Source organism: Vombatus ursinus, unplaced genomic scaffold, assembly GCF_900497805.2.
Source record: "Vombatus ursinus unplaced genomic scaffold, bare-nosed wombat genome assembly UNPS02014837.1, whole genome shotgun sequence".
Lineage (NCBI taxonomy): Eukaryota > Metazoa > Chordata > Mammalia > Diprotodontia > Vombatidae > Vombatus > Vombatus ursinus.
Window position 1 is genome coordinate 10,452,032 of NW_020954615.1, and position 15,580 is coordinate 10,467,611.

The following is a 15,580-nucleotide window of genomic DNA, read 5'->3' on the forward strand; positions in this document are numbered from 1 at the left end:
AATTTTCAGTTCTTCCAAGGTGGTATGACAAGGGGCAAGGCATTTACTCCTTTCCTGACCTGTGCTCTGGTTTATGAGTGACTACAAGCACTCTTTTCTGCTTTGAAATTGTGAAGAGGAATTTCCACCTTGCCACAAGTTCTTCCTCACCAGCACTCCTCCTCACCTGTGTTCCTCCTCTTCCCTGGACCACCACCCAGGACTGTGACTCAGATCCACATAGGGGCAAAGCAAGAGAATCCTGCCTGAGAGCCAGCAAAGAGACCCCAGCAATCCTTCTCTGATCAGTCACTTGATCCCTGCTCTTTCTCTGGGTGGAGACCTATAGAAGCAGCAGCCACCTTGGGGCTGTGCCTGGAGTGGGGCCAGACTGAATTCCTCTCTCACTGTGGTCTGGCAGACCTTTTCTACTGCCTTCTAAGTTGTCCTTGGCATTTATGGGTTGAGAAATCTGGTTATTGCCACAGCTCCCCTTGATTCAGTCCCCTGATGCCTGGGGTTTGCTTGGGACTGGTCTTTGCCTGCATGGCCTGTGCTGCACTGCACTAATTTCCCAACCCAGCTCAACAGACCTTTTCTATCAACCACCCAGGTTGTCAGGCTGGAAATTTGTTTCACTCTGTCTTTTTGTGGGTTCTACTGCTCTAGAATTTGTTCAGAGGCATTTTTACAGGTATTTAGGAAGTTTGGGGGGAGAGCTCAAGTAAGTCACTGCTTTTACTCTGCCATCTTGGCTCCACCCCCTCACCCCAGTTCTTCATGATTTTAAGAGAAGCCTACTCCTTGCTATATAACACTGTCTCCTTTTGCTATAATATAGGAAGAAAATTATCTTATGATGAGTCAATAAGTTTTATATATATTTTTAAGGTTCTTTTTCTCCTTTCATTATTTTTCAGAGAATCACAGCATTTCAGATTCCATAGGACATTACTGTATACATAGTACAATCAATTTCAGAACTTGGATGTCATTTAAGGACATAACCAATAAGTAGTCAACCAGTTGGTAATGTAAGTCCTGCAGTAAGGAACCTGAGGCACTCTTTTCCACAATGGGATAGCTTGGTTCGCCAAGAAGTTTATATCTGCACTGATTTCATATTATGTTGTTTAAAATAACAGCATTTTTTCACATTCTCTAAACACCACATTTTCTTCCCCCTCCCATAATTACTGTTTCTATCATGTAATCTAAAGACATAAAATAAGAGACAACATACTGTAATGTGTGTCAAGGGCCACAATAACAAACACACACAAAACATTAGTTCTAGAATCAGCAGACCAGAGTACAAAAACCCTTCTATGAAGGTTATTACCCTTGTGAATTATGCAATTCATTTTTCTTGGAACATAGTTTCCTCAACTATGAAATGAAAGTGTTTGGGTAAAGTTTGTAATCCTTTCTAGGGTGAAGTCTATACTTCTATAAAAAAATCATTTAACTTACACTTTCTTCAAATTATGTTAGAGTTTGATATTATAAATTACCCAAATTTCTAATCATTTTAGCCTATTAATAATAGTAAGGTGAGAAGTCAATAAGCTTTCCCATTTGCCCTGCTTCTCCATCCTCTGTACTTTTGAGTTTTTCCATCAACCATCAACCTGAAATAAATTATTTCCTCCCCTAATTGTAATGTGAACTCCTTAAGAATAGGTACTCTCTCTCTCTCTCTGTATATATAATATATTTATCTTTCATAGCTTATTGCAGGGTCCCTGACATATAGAAAATACTAAATAAATAGTTTTTTTTTAATTCAATCATTCAATAATTTACTAAATGCTATTCAGGAACTTGAGTTGAAAGCAATAGTTCAATTTCACCAAGACAATGGGGTAAAAAAGGAATTTAGTACTATTGCACTATGAGAAATGAAGGAAAAGAAAATTTCAGAGAAACCTTAGAAGATTATTGTGGACTGATGCTGAGTAAACTGAGCAGAACCAACAGAATAATTTATCCTATTGCAACAAGAACTTAAATATGAGTATATCAGTGCAATCTTGATTACTTTGATTGCAAAGGACTGATGACGATTTCTACCTACTTCCTATTAGAGAGACTGGACAATCAACAAGGCTGTGTTAAGAACTTTCTATGAGCCATGGATTTTAATAATCATCAAGTATAAAATTACAAAAGAAAAAGTCCAAATGAGCTTCTATTTTAATGGGGGAGCTGTAGACAACACATAACAAGAATCTGAAAAGAAATTGGGAGAAGTTACCTGTCCATGGGGCATAGCAGAGGAAGTAGTCTGGAGAGTAAGGAATGAACACAGCTAGTCTGGACATTTTCCTTGAAATGCAGACTCCCAGATGAACCAACCAAGCACAGGAAAGGGGTCACAGGCTCAGAATTATATTCCATGATGAGAAGACTATTGTAGCATAGAGAAGACATCCTGAGAAGACTCCTTAGAGCAGAGTCTTTGTGGAATTAATTAGACCTGAGGGAAGTGAAGTGAAGAATAAGATACACATTTTTCCACAGCCACTGTGAGAATTTGTCATGCTTAGCTATACTTATTTGAAAGAAAAGTTTTATTTTTCTTTATTTCCCAATTGGAGCAGTATGTAAGAGGAAGAAAAATATGCTTAAAATAGAAAATATTAAATTAAATTTTAAATAGGAATTCAAGATATTTAGGTAGATATACAAATCATTTACTAAGTACTTACAATGCACAGGTATTGTGCAAAGTACCACAATGGAAACATAAGAAAATATGCCAGTGTTTACCTACACAAAGCTAACATTCTGGTAGGGAAGGCAAAACATGAATGGGGGCAGAAAATCTATGAAATGGGGAAGACATACCCAAATGGGGAAGGAAGACTGTTGGTGCTAAGGTGGAAGTCAGGAAAGTGAGGAGAGCAGGGAGTGAAATAAAAATTGCTGGTACCTCTCCCAAAATGGCAATTCCAGCCAAGGATTTAACAATCAGGTGAGCACACCTCAGGATGAAGGCAGTGCTCATCAGAAACTGCAGCTCTTAAGAATCATTTCAGTAGTCCCTACTGTTCCAACTGAAATGAAACAAAAAAATTAAACAAAGCAAACAAAATACATTCTCACCAGGTTAAGGCGTGAGTTGGCATCTAACTGTGCTGTGTTCCTTCCTTCTTTATTGCTTCTTCCAGGTAAAACCAAGTTGGCTGGCATCCTTTCTGAAGTCTCAGACTGTGGAACAGTAGAAATGTGTGACAAGAGCCCTCCATGCTAATGTTGGCTCCAGTTGGAAGCTGTATCCTGGCTTTGAAATGAGAGATCATGCATACATAAACCCTGGGAAGTTATAAACTCCAGCTGAGAAAATATTATTTTAATAATCAGAAATGGCATGAGGATGGTGAGAGGGGAGAGAATGAAGGGAATTATTTAGGCTAAATGTACTTAGAGAGAGCCAAAATTGGATCAGGGATGAGATGGATAGTTTCAAAAGAAGAGTCTCATTTTTATCACCATTTTTGACCTTTTCTTTTACTACTAAGATGACTTTGAGAATCCTTGCAATCTATACAACATTAAGAGAGGAGAAAAAAATTAGATAGATCCAATATTTAAAAAGGGATAATAATTTTTTCAATGGCTTTAAGTTGTCCTTGGGAAAAAAGTAACCATAGTTGGGCTCCATCAGAAAGGTCAGTGCTAAGGGAGGGTAAAAAAAAAAAAAAAAAAGACTTCCTGAGGCAGCTAGGTGGCACAGTGGATAGAGTACCAGCCCTGGAGTCAGGAGGACCTGAGTTCAAATCCAGCATCAGACACATAATACTTACTAGCTGTGTGACCTGGGCAAGTCACTTAACCCCATTGCCTAGCCAAAACAAAACAAAACAAAAAAAACCTTCCTGACTAACCAGATAAACTAGTAACTCTTTCAGTTTTGTTTTGTTATGTTTTGCTTTTTCAACCAGGGTTTGATGAAAAAAGAAAGTAAAATAATTTGGAGACTGCCATTGGGGGCAGTGGTGAGAAGACTGCCCTTATACAGCATTTGGAATAAAATGATTGTTCAAATTGACTATGTGTAATGGAAAGTAAAAGAAGGAAACATAGATGAGAGTGAAAATTATTTTGGTTCTTTTCCCCTAAAAATGGTGAAAATTTCACCTATAATTTTTTTTTCTGGGTTAGGTCCCTTGGTAACTGAGGATGTTAGATGCACTGTATAAAATTTCTTTCCCATTTTTTTCCTTTTCAAATATTACCATCCAAGTTAAGTCATCATTACCTAATCCCTGTATTACATTAATGGCCTCTCCACTGATCACCTTATTCCAAGTATTGCTTCTTTTAAATATATCACACATATTTGAACCAGACTAATCTATCTAAAAAAATCTATTTTCATTAAAAAAGAAATATGAAAGTCCTTGTAAAACTGTAAAATGACTGAGCAAGTGTATGACACCATGACTATAATTGTTGCTACTACTATAAATCAATAGTCAGTGAACAATTCAAGCATTACTTTGTTTCAGGTTCTCTGCAAAGTACTTGGAATAGAAAAATAAAAGTGGAATATTATTGTCTTCAAGGAGCTTGCCATTAATTTGATGGGACATGTGCATGTCTGTCTGTCTATCTATGTATCTATGTATCTATCTATGTATCTGTCTATATATCTATCTTTCCTTCTATCTACCCATCTATCTATCTATCTATCTATCTATCTATCTATCTATCTATCTATCTATCTATCTATCTAATTGAAGGGTCATAGAATCTAAAGTCTGACAGACCCTCAGAGAACATTTAGTCCAATCTAATTTTAGAAATGAGGAAACTGAAAGACAGAGTTTAAATGCCCAAAGGCTTTCAGTAAGTAATAGAAGCTGAATTTGAAACCATATCCTCTAGGTTCAAGGACAGTATTCTTTCATGTAGACCATGCAGGTATCCTCAAAATGTCTAAAGAACTAGAAGGCTATAGATGTTTTTGGTGAATTTTTAGTAAAAGAGCAACACTAGAAATACTAGGATAAGTATTTTACCATTGCCTTCTGCACTAAAGTAGAAAATATCCATATTGAGAATAACAAATCAATCAGTCAAAAAGCATTGTCACTTCCTTGTTAAAATACATCAAATGCTTATTGCCCACTATTTTAAATCCAAATTCCTTGATCCAGTATCTAAGACCACCATAATATGACCTCAAATTTGATTCTGTACTTACTTTTGGTCCTCACTGGTTCATGTGTTGTGATCATTTCTTTCAATGAACTTGTGAGCTCATTCAAAACAGAAAACAGATCTTCCAACTTCGAGGGTTTGAAATGTATTTCAAGTTCCTCCAAGGTCATCAGTTTGGCAAAGGGTCACAATCTTATGCCATAGCTGAAGGGCACTGTAGATGACTGCCCTGGAGAAGAAAAGATTCAGGGTAGAGAGAATATTTTTCTTCAAATTGCCTTGAGAGGAGCTGTGTTAACTATGCAAATTTGGGGATTCCTTTCAGGTATGAGTTGGATTTGACAAGTATAGCTTACCTGATGATATGCCTTCCAACTCTTAATTTATGTGATTATATCAATGACCCAATAAGTTGTGTGGAAGAAAAAAATATCCTTTTTTTGGCTTCGTTTTAGATGGCAGAGACTGAGATTACTGGATGAGAACAGACAAAAATAAAAGGAATTAGTGTTATCCATATGTGGACCAGACTGCTTTTAGATGACAGATACATCCTCAGGGAAGATCATCAAACAAATGCAGCATGGCTGCTTGACAGAGACATGAGGGAGAATTCTCAATCACATATTGCTTCTAGGAAATTGAATCTGAGGTCTTTTACAAGTGTGATATAAAGAGTTTCATCAATTCCTATATCTCTCTCAGCATTTAAAAAATTACCTATATTTCATTCAATTTAACAAGTATGTATTAGATACCTACTATGTGCTACTAATCACTGTGACAGTTACTTGGAGAGATGGGAAAATAAATGAAAGGATAAAAAAAAAAACCTGTTGTCTTAGAGCTTATAGGGGAAATACAAGCACATAATTAACTACAAGTAAGAAATCCAGACAAGATTCAATGATGAACTGGAGGAGAAAATGATTGACTTTAGTTGAGCACATCATAGAAGATTTTAGTGAAGACACAACTAATGATTTGGTCCTTGAAAGAAAGGAAAGACTCTAATTCCATAAAGAACAGTCAAGAGGATTGCATATGAAATTTAACTTCAACAGAGTTTTAAAAGTGCATGTTACATTTTATAACATTGAATTAAATTATTTAAATTGTTGTAAAAATTCATATTAAATTTAACATTTTATTAAATAGAGATTTTAATGTCTCTATTAAATTTCACATAATAGTAACAAAACCACCTTGCTTGTTTCTGTTTCCTGAACTTCCACCTCCTATCTTCTGGGTATTTTTTATTGCTTTTTTAATGGTGTTCTTTTTTATTGTTTTTATTGATGTTGTTTTCCCTTTCTTTCTTTCTTTCTTTCTTTCTTTCTTTCTTTCTTTCTTTTTCTTTCTTTCTTTCTTTCTTTCTTTTTCTTTTTTTTTTACATTACTCTCTTTAAGCAACTACACCTGCCTCCAAGCCTCTCCAATGGAAACCTTCCCTTATAAGTAAAAATTTTATTTAATCCAAGTCAATCAATAGATTGCCTGTGTCTGTCGATGTCTGTGTCTTTCTGCACCTCTACTTTGTCACATCTCTGCAAAGACATGAGAAACATGCTACGGTATCAGTGATCTGTTATCCTGATTGGTCACTGTTATGGCATTTTTAAAAATCAAGGTTGCTTTATTTATATCACTGTGATCATCCTAAAAATTGTTTTCATTTTATTTATTTATTTTTGCATCAATTCAAAGAAGTCTTTCCAAATTTTTATGAATCCATCATACCCACCATTTTTTTTCAATGCAGCAATATGCATTACATTATCACAACTTTAAAAATTATTCGATAATTGATGGGCATTCACTTAAAGTGCAATTCTTATAACAAGAACGATACAACAAAAGTATTGTCAGAAATATCTTTGTCCACATGGATTTTTTAACATCTTTCTTTGATCTCTTTGAGGTGTGTGACTATTAGTGTCATCACTGTATCAAAGATAGGGCAGTTTTTTGGATAGAGGGTCAACTTGCTTTCTGGAAGAGCCGTACCAGTTCACAGTTCCCTGACACTGTCTTCCTTCCCGCATCCCTTCAAAAATTTCCACTTTGCTCTTTTGTCAATCTGATAGGTGAGAGATAGAAAAAGAGTTGTTTTAATTTGGACATCTCATTTACAATTTTGAACATTTTTTCCCTTCCTCAGAGTAGCTAATTGTTTCTTTTTTTTTTCCTTTTGGAAAACCCTCTGTTTATAACATTTGTGCATATATGTGTTGAGAAATGCCTCTTTTTATATATTTATATTGATTGCATATAAATTATGAATATAAATTTCATTAGATACATTTGCTGCAATTTTTCCAGTAAATTGTTTTAGTTCTAATTCTAATTGCATAGCTTTTGCTTATGCAAAATATTTTCAGTTTTATGAAATCAAAATTGCCCATTTTATTTTAGGAACATTTTTATCTTAATGGGGATACTAATGGTACCTACCTCCCAGAGTTGTTGTGAGGATAAAATAAGAATAACTATAAAGTTTAGATAACAATTCTTCCCTTCTCCACAATTGTTAAATGTATCTTTCTTTTTCTTTTTTCTTTATTATGACATGTATATTAAAGGTTTTTTTTATTCATTTGGAATTTATTATGATAAGTTAATTGAGTTATAAATTCTTCCTAAATGTTTTTTTTTATTTTTGCAAATAGGGAATTTTCACCCCAGTAGTCAATGACTTTGTTTTTACTGAATTTTACACTATGATGTTGGATTGTTTCTGGGATTGTTGACCTCTATGCCCATGAGTCTTGAGATAGTCCAGATTTCTTTTTTTTTCTTTTTTTTTTTTTGGTGAGGCAATTGGGGTTAAGTGACTTGCCCAAGGTCACACAGCTAGAACGTGTCAAGTGTTTGGTCTGAGGTCGGATTTGAACTCAGGTTCTCCTGACTTCAGGGCTGGTGCTCTATCCACTGTACCACCTAGCTGACCCCAGATTTCTTTTTTTTTTATTTGATTGCTACCATGGGCTGTCTATCTATCTTCTTTAGGTGGTCAGGTGAAACCATCTGCTGACTCTACTTGGGAAAAATAAAATAGATTCCACTGTTCTTGCATTTCAATAAATTCTTGAAGAGGAGGATAAGAAATGGAACCATTGTTCACTCGTCTTTACCCTAAATTTTTCTCAGTTATCCTGTGATGAAGACAGATTTTCATCTTCTTCTAGGCACTTAGAGAAAGTGGTTACCTTTCTTCCCAACCAAACCTGTAACTTGTAAACAGAGCTCTATCCTAACATAAAGAAACATTAAGAGTGAGAGAGAGAGAGAGAGAGAGAGAGAGACAGAGAGAGACAGAGAGAGAGAGAGAATTTTGACACAATAGATTCTTGTGATAATCAGAGGAAACCTTGCACAAATTACATAAAATGGACAAGAGCCTGTGAGAGGGAAAATCTGAAAAAACTGGAAATGTCACCTTTATTTTAAGAAGTGAGGAGGTCACACAGGCAAAGAAATGCCCCCCTTGAATGAGGCTTGCTTCAGATACTGTCAACTGACTGTTCAGTCCATTTCCCTCCAGATTTTTCTTTCTTTCCTACCATTGCTCAGCATAGAGAGATGTCATGTGGCATAATGAGCTGAATGCTACACCTGAAATGAGGATAGACTTAGGTTCAAATCATGCCACAGGCATTTCTTAGCTGTATGATCCTGGGAAAATCACTTCACCTGTCTCTGCCTTAAGCAATTCACTAAGACTCCTTTCCTAAGTTAGAGGATTGCTGTTAGTGAAGAGTTCCCACAGCAATGTAAAAGTAGTCTGTGCCAGTATCTATGTTAACAGCAATTTGAAAGTGTTTTGTAATAATGTGTTTCTTGTTTTCTGAAACCTCAATATTATTTTAATGAACAGAACATAAGATAAGAGAAAACACGTGGGCCTATAAAAATAACATCAAGAGAACTAAAGCTTAGAATGAATAGAGGTTAAGGATGAAAGCTAAGGGATGATGGGGGCAGGCTTTTTTTAAAGCTATGTTTAAGTCAGTTGTAGAGAAGGGATAGTGTCTCTCCTCACACAGGATGAGAGATAAAAGGCAGTAGTACACATAACCAAGTATGTTTCAGCTCTCTCTATAAATAAGAATCATATTTATTCTGGGAAGGATAGAATTCAATAAATAGGTATTATGAAAACCATCAATAAATTCATTATCAAGCATAGGATTTTTACTACTTCCTACTATGTGCCTGATATTGTGCTAGGCACTGAGGGAACACAAATGAAAGAAAGATATCCCCTGCCTCCAGGGGGCTCATATGCTACTAGGGACATGCAATTTGCATTAGTAATTCAGAGTGGGAAAGAGGCTTCAGTCCTCCTTAATCTTTATTCAGTATTTGACACCATTGGCCATCATCACCTGCTGGAAACTTTTCCCAACTGAGACACTTAATTGCTGTATGACCCTAAGCAAGTACTCTAACCTCTGTCTTCCTCACTTTCCTCATTTGTAAAATGGGGATACTAATGGTACCTACATCCCAGAGTTGTTGTGAGGATAAAATAAGAATATTTATAAATTGCTTTGCAAACTTTAAACTGCTGTGAGGATTCCAGTTATTTTTTATTGTTGGTAGTAGTAGTAGTAGTAATAGTAGTAGTAGTAGTATAGTAGTAGTAGTAGTAGTAGTATAGTAGTAGTAGTAGTAGTAGTAGTAGTAGTGTAGTGGTAGTAGCAGAATAGTAGTAGAAGTGATAGCTCTACTGCTGCTGCTACTACCACTTACTCTTCCTTCTGCTGTTCCTGCTATTACTATTACTATGCTTCTTTGGGACTACCTATGCTGGAGCATAAATCAATATCACATCCATTGAATATAGACATATCCAAAGGTTCTGTCCTCAGCATTTTCTCTCTAATCCTCTCATTTGGTGAAGGCTTATGACAAACATCCATGAATTCATTTATCATCTTTCTGCAGATCACTATAGCTAATCTCACTTTCTCCCTTGAGCTTCAGTTCCACATGCCCAACTGACTATTTAACATTTCAGACTGACTGTCTTGGAGGCATCTCAAATACAATATGCCCAATCCAGAATGTATTTTATTATTCCCCAAGAGCCATTCATCTCCTGAACAGTCATAGCACCACGCTTCCTGTCAACAGGGTTTGAAAAAAAATTTAAATCCTTCTTAAACTCCTTATTCTCAATCACTCCATCCAACCAATCATTAGCCAACATGGCAGTTTCCATCTCCATGACGGCTTTTTGCATAATCCCCTTCTCTGCCCTCACCAGCTACCACACTAGTTCAGGACCTCAAGATGCTTTCCCTGGGCCATTATATTTGACCTCAATTTATCTTCCTCCTTCTGTTTCTTCCCCATTCTAACCCACCTTCCATATAGTTGCCAAATGATTTTTCCAATGAGTAGGTCTGCCTCTGTCATCCCCCTACATAGTACAAGCCACTGGCTACCTATTACCTTTAACATCAAATATAAATGCCTTTGTTTGGCCTTTAAAGTATTTGGCAGCTAGTTTCCTTCCTACCTTTCCAGAATGCTTACTCATTTCAATCCATTTGGCCATACAGCCATACTAGCTTACTTGTGCCTCTTCATAAGAGGTGCTCTATCTCCTATCTTCATACCATTCTCTTGTTGGTTTCCCATACCATGAATGCTTTCCTTTCAGAATTTTACCTGTTGCAATAGCTGAATTCCTTCAAAAATTGGTTCAAGCACTATCTATTACATGAAATCTTTTGCTACCAGCTATAAACGTCTTCTCATCCAAAGTTTTCTGGTGTCTGCTCTGTATGTGCTTTTTCACATACTCATGTGTGTACATAATATCTTTTGTTAGAATGGAAATTATCTGAAGGTAGAGAATATTTGATTTTGACTATGTCTATCCAGTGCTTATTATTTCAGTGACTGACCTATGGTAAACACTTAAGGAATTTTTGTTTCTTGATCAATGGGGCAGTAGAGAATGGGTTACTGTGACCTTTCTGGCAGTAATGGCATCATTTATACGGTTACTATAACCTGAGCAAGAAGCAGATATATGAGGCGGGGCAGGGAGGGAGAGAATTGACACATGAGGTGACTATAAATATATATATATATATAAATTTCCTTGCATTCTATGTTCTAGTGTCCTGATGTGTCTTTGGATTGATAAAGTTTATCCTAGGTTTGGATAAATATAATAGAGATGAGGTGGGGACTGAATCACACATACTAATCTAGGCAGCTCTGACTCAGACAAGTACTAAACAATGCTAAGTGAAACAGTTTCCCCAGATGGAAGGAATCTAAAAGGAAATGGGATTATTGAGTGTTGGTAGCAGAGGGTGAGTTGTAAATTGGCAATGAGTGGTATGAAGCATGTTGGCGAATGGGAAAGAAATGACCAGGACTGGAGAGAGTGGGCAGAAATGTAGCACTTTCTACATGATAAAGGGAAAATTGATAACAATTGTGCAGGAGTTCTAAAGGGAATGGGAAATCAGAAAAGAAAGGAATGGAGGAATAGGGAGTAGTAGGATTGAACTAGATGGAGTACCAACTATAGGAAAAGGCAGCAGGGGAAGTTAGCTTCCACATCAGAATGCCTGCTCTAAATCACTTTAATTAGTGGAGCGGGAGACATGGATTTGCTAAGCATTGGTACAATTTATTGTACTCAAGTGTCCCACCTTCCAGTACCTCTAAAAGAATGGATTGGTGTGGTATAATTTCTACAAACACAAGAAAGTTGGAGGTGATGGTATTGGGTACGAGCCAGAGTTTTTGGTTTTCAGTAACTTCAGAATAACTTCAACCCTGGCTATAATTCAATAGTTACATTCCAAGATATTGGCAATTGAGGCATAAGAAAGTGTGTCCCATGCATGACTCATATACATGACTATGGGTAAAACCTAGTGTCTAAGTGCCTTTTGTCCTTAATGAGGACTTTGTTTAGTATTGCTATAATTTGGGCTCTAGCAAAGATGTTTGGTATCTAACTAAAGTAGCTTTTGCCTTGGGTCACCATGTTTTATGGTTCTCAGCATTGTGTCTACGCTATACACTAGAGTAGGGGGTAAGTGGACCATGTCTCCTCTCCATAGCAGGTTTTCATATCACTCATTCCCTGACCCCAACCATCCCATGGCCTTCTTTTCCTGTGGCTCATCCACCATCTGAACAATATTGAAGATAGAATACCATAAGGGATAAGTCATCTCTTCTTGGACTTAATCTCAGAGTCTGATTATCCTACAACAAGCTTGGACTCTCTTGCCCCACCCTACTCCTTTCACTGTTACTATTTTCAGCCTACTGAGCTATTTCCTGCTCATGGCTAGCTCTATGTAAAGTGTCAAAGACCTCGTTGGGGCAACACGCAAGATGCTCTATTGTTTTTTTCTCTCTACCATAAACTTGGATGGCACTCTTCATATAGAAGGATGTGTACATGTGAAGAGCACTGTAGTGTGTGTGTATACATACACACATACATATATATGTATACATTGTATATACAATAAGCATGCATATGTTTTAACTAAACATGTGACATTAAAAAAAGTCACTTAAACCTTGAACTTCTTTATCTGGCATCTAGGCTGCACAGTGGAAAGAGCGCTAAGCCTGGAGTCAGAAAGGCCTGAGTTTGAATCCATCCTCAGACATTCCCTAGCTGTGTGACACCAGGCAAGTCACTTAACCTCTGTTGCCTAAGTTTCGTCTCCTGTAAAATGGGGATAATCATAATACTTATCTCTCCAGGTTGTTATAAAGAATAACTGAGACAATAATTATAAAGTGCTTAGCACAGTGCCTGGCACACAGCAAGCAATATATAATTGATAACTATCTCTTAAAGAGGGAGGGGTGGACTGGATGGCCTTTGTGATTGCTTCCAGTTCTAGGTTTATGATCCTTGGGACATAATGATGCCATAAGTGTCATGACCCTTTATATTTTACAAAGAGCTCCACATTCATTTTCATTTTATAGGAATATTTGTACCACCCAGTTCCCATGATTGAAGGAAGAAAAAGAAACTATATAATACTAAATAACCATCAGTTCAGATTCCTTACCCATTCAATTCAATAAACATTTATTAGGTGCTTATTTATTGTAAAGCACTATAATAGGTAGGCACCAAAAACATAAAGACAAAATAACAAGAAAGCAAAAAGTCCCTGCCTTCAAAGTGCTTACATTCTACTAGCCCGTTCATAGGCTCATAGATTTAGTGATGCTAGGGATCAAAATACTGTTAATATTTAGCTGGAAGGGAAGTCAATTTCCATCCAATAGAACACCACCATTTTAGAGAGATTCACACATAGGTCCTGCCATTCCAATCTGTGCTCTTTCTCCTATATAAATGCCTTAGAATTAGTTACTCACGTCAAATACCCTGATTTTAGAAATTAGGAAAAATAAGGCCCAGAAATGTCATGGCTCATCTAAGGTGGAGGAGGTGGTGAGCAGTAGAGTAAGCATTCTTTAATTCCAAATCCAGCACTCTGACCACTATAACACATTGTCTCCCCACTCACCAGAGGGAAACACATCAATATATACATAATACTTAGAGGAAGAAAGAAAAAAACCTAACAAAAGAGGAAATATGAGCAGAATTTTGAACGGATCCAGGTATTCTAACAGACAGAGACTGAGCACCATTCTTCAATAAGTAAATTTTGTTTTTGCTTTTGATTTTGTTTAGTATTATTTTGTTTTCCAGATTGACAATGGCTATGGAGTAAGTCAACCCTGCAGGAATTTCATATTTGAGAACACCAGGAATGGAAGTATAGTTTAAAGTCTAGTTAAAGTTAACAGTGACTATACTAAAGTACGGTCAGCCACTTTTACTTGGATCTTGAATCATAATCCAGAATTGCACCTCTTTGACCCTATTTGAATTAGTGGAATGTTTCTGAAGCCTAAAACTCTTATGTAAGGGCTGCCACTTCTGTTAAATGAAAATATACAGTAGATGTGCAAGCCCTAACCTGGGTATCCTGTGGATCCTTATAGACAAATCATTAAATTCTTGGATGATTTAAATGGCCTGTTCTCTAATGAGAGATCATCAGAGTCTGGGTTTCATTTTTTGACATTTTCCATCTTGTGAGGAACAAGGAACAGAATATTCCAAATCTCCTAACAAAGCCCTAAGGAATACTAAAGATCATAGGCTCCTGAAGTTGTAGAGTCAGTAGAGAGCAAAGGTCATCCAATACAGTCTCTTAGCTAGACAGATGTTCTAGAAGAGGCACATTCCTAAAGCAAAGATTCAATTCAACTATAGAGAAACAAAAAATTAAAAGATCTCTTCCAACCTAAATAGTATTTGAGCCAAATCCTTGTGACAATTAGTATTTCTGAAAGTCAACACAATCTATGTCATTGAGAAGAAGAAAATACAATACCAATTCTAAAACCACTTTATTTATAAATGCATCAGCTCTGGCTTATAGCAGTTCTTTTTGGTTTCTGGGAAGCAATGGGACATAGTGGAAGGACCCTCATACTTAGAGTCGGGAGAGGTCTGAGATTGTTTCATATCCTTGATGCATTTAGCTCTTTGTCCCTTAGACAGTCACTTAATATCGCTATGGCTCAGTATTTTTTACTCTATAAAAATGGGGAAATAATTCAGCAGCACTTGCCCTAAGAATGGATTGGTAATAGAGCTGGACCTGAAGTCACAAAGACTTGAGTTAAAATTTGGCCTCAAACACTTACTAAGTGTGTGACCATGGTCAAGTCTGTCTGCCTCAGTTTCCTCAATTGTAAAAATGGACTAATAATAGTAACTATCTCCAAAGGCTGTTGTGAGTATAAAAAGAAATATTTGTAGAGTGGGCTTCACATATAGCACATATTTAATAGATGCCTGTTTCATTCTCCAGTGCAAGTATGAGCAAATGGCCTAAGCCAGAGTTCTATCTAAATTGTTGTTTTTCTTCAGACATATTTGACTCTCTGCCACCCCACTTGAGGTTTTCTTGGCAAAGATATTGAATGGTTTGCTAATTCCTTCTCCAGCTCATTTTACAGATGAGGAAACTGAGGCAAAAAAGGTTAAATGACTTGGCCAGGGTCACACAGCTAGTAAGTATCAGAGGCCAGATATGAACTCAGGTCTTCCTGATTCCAGGCCAGGCACTGTATCCACTGCCCTACCTAGCTATGTAAATACAAGGCATTATTGAGTATTATAGCTTTGAAGTGCAATACTTCTTTCCTTCTACATGGCTAAGTGGCCACTTATACTGACTGGATGAACAGTGATTTATCAACTAAAATTCTCCCAATAAGATCATAGACTGACAGTTCCTGCCATTTGTCTTGAAATTACACCCTCTGGACCCTTGAAGGTCCTGACCTCATTGAGTATCTTAAGAACTTCTGGGCCTTTCCATCTTCCCCAATTTTG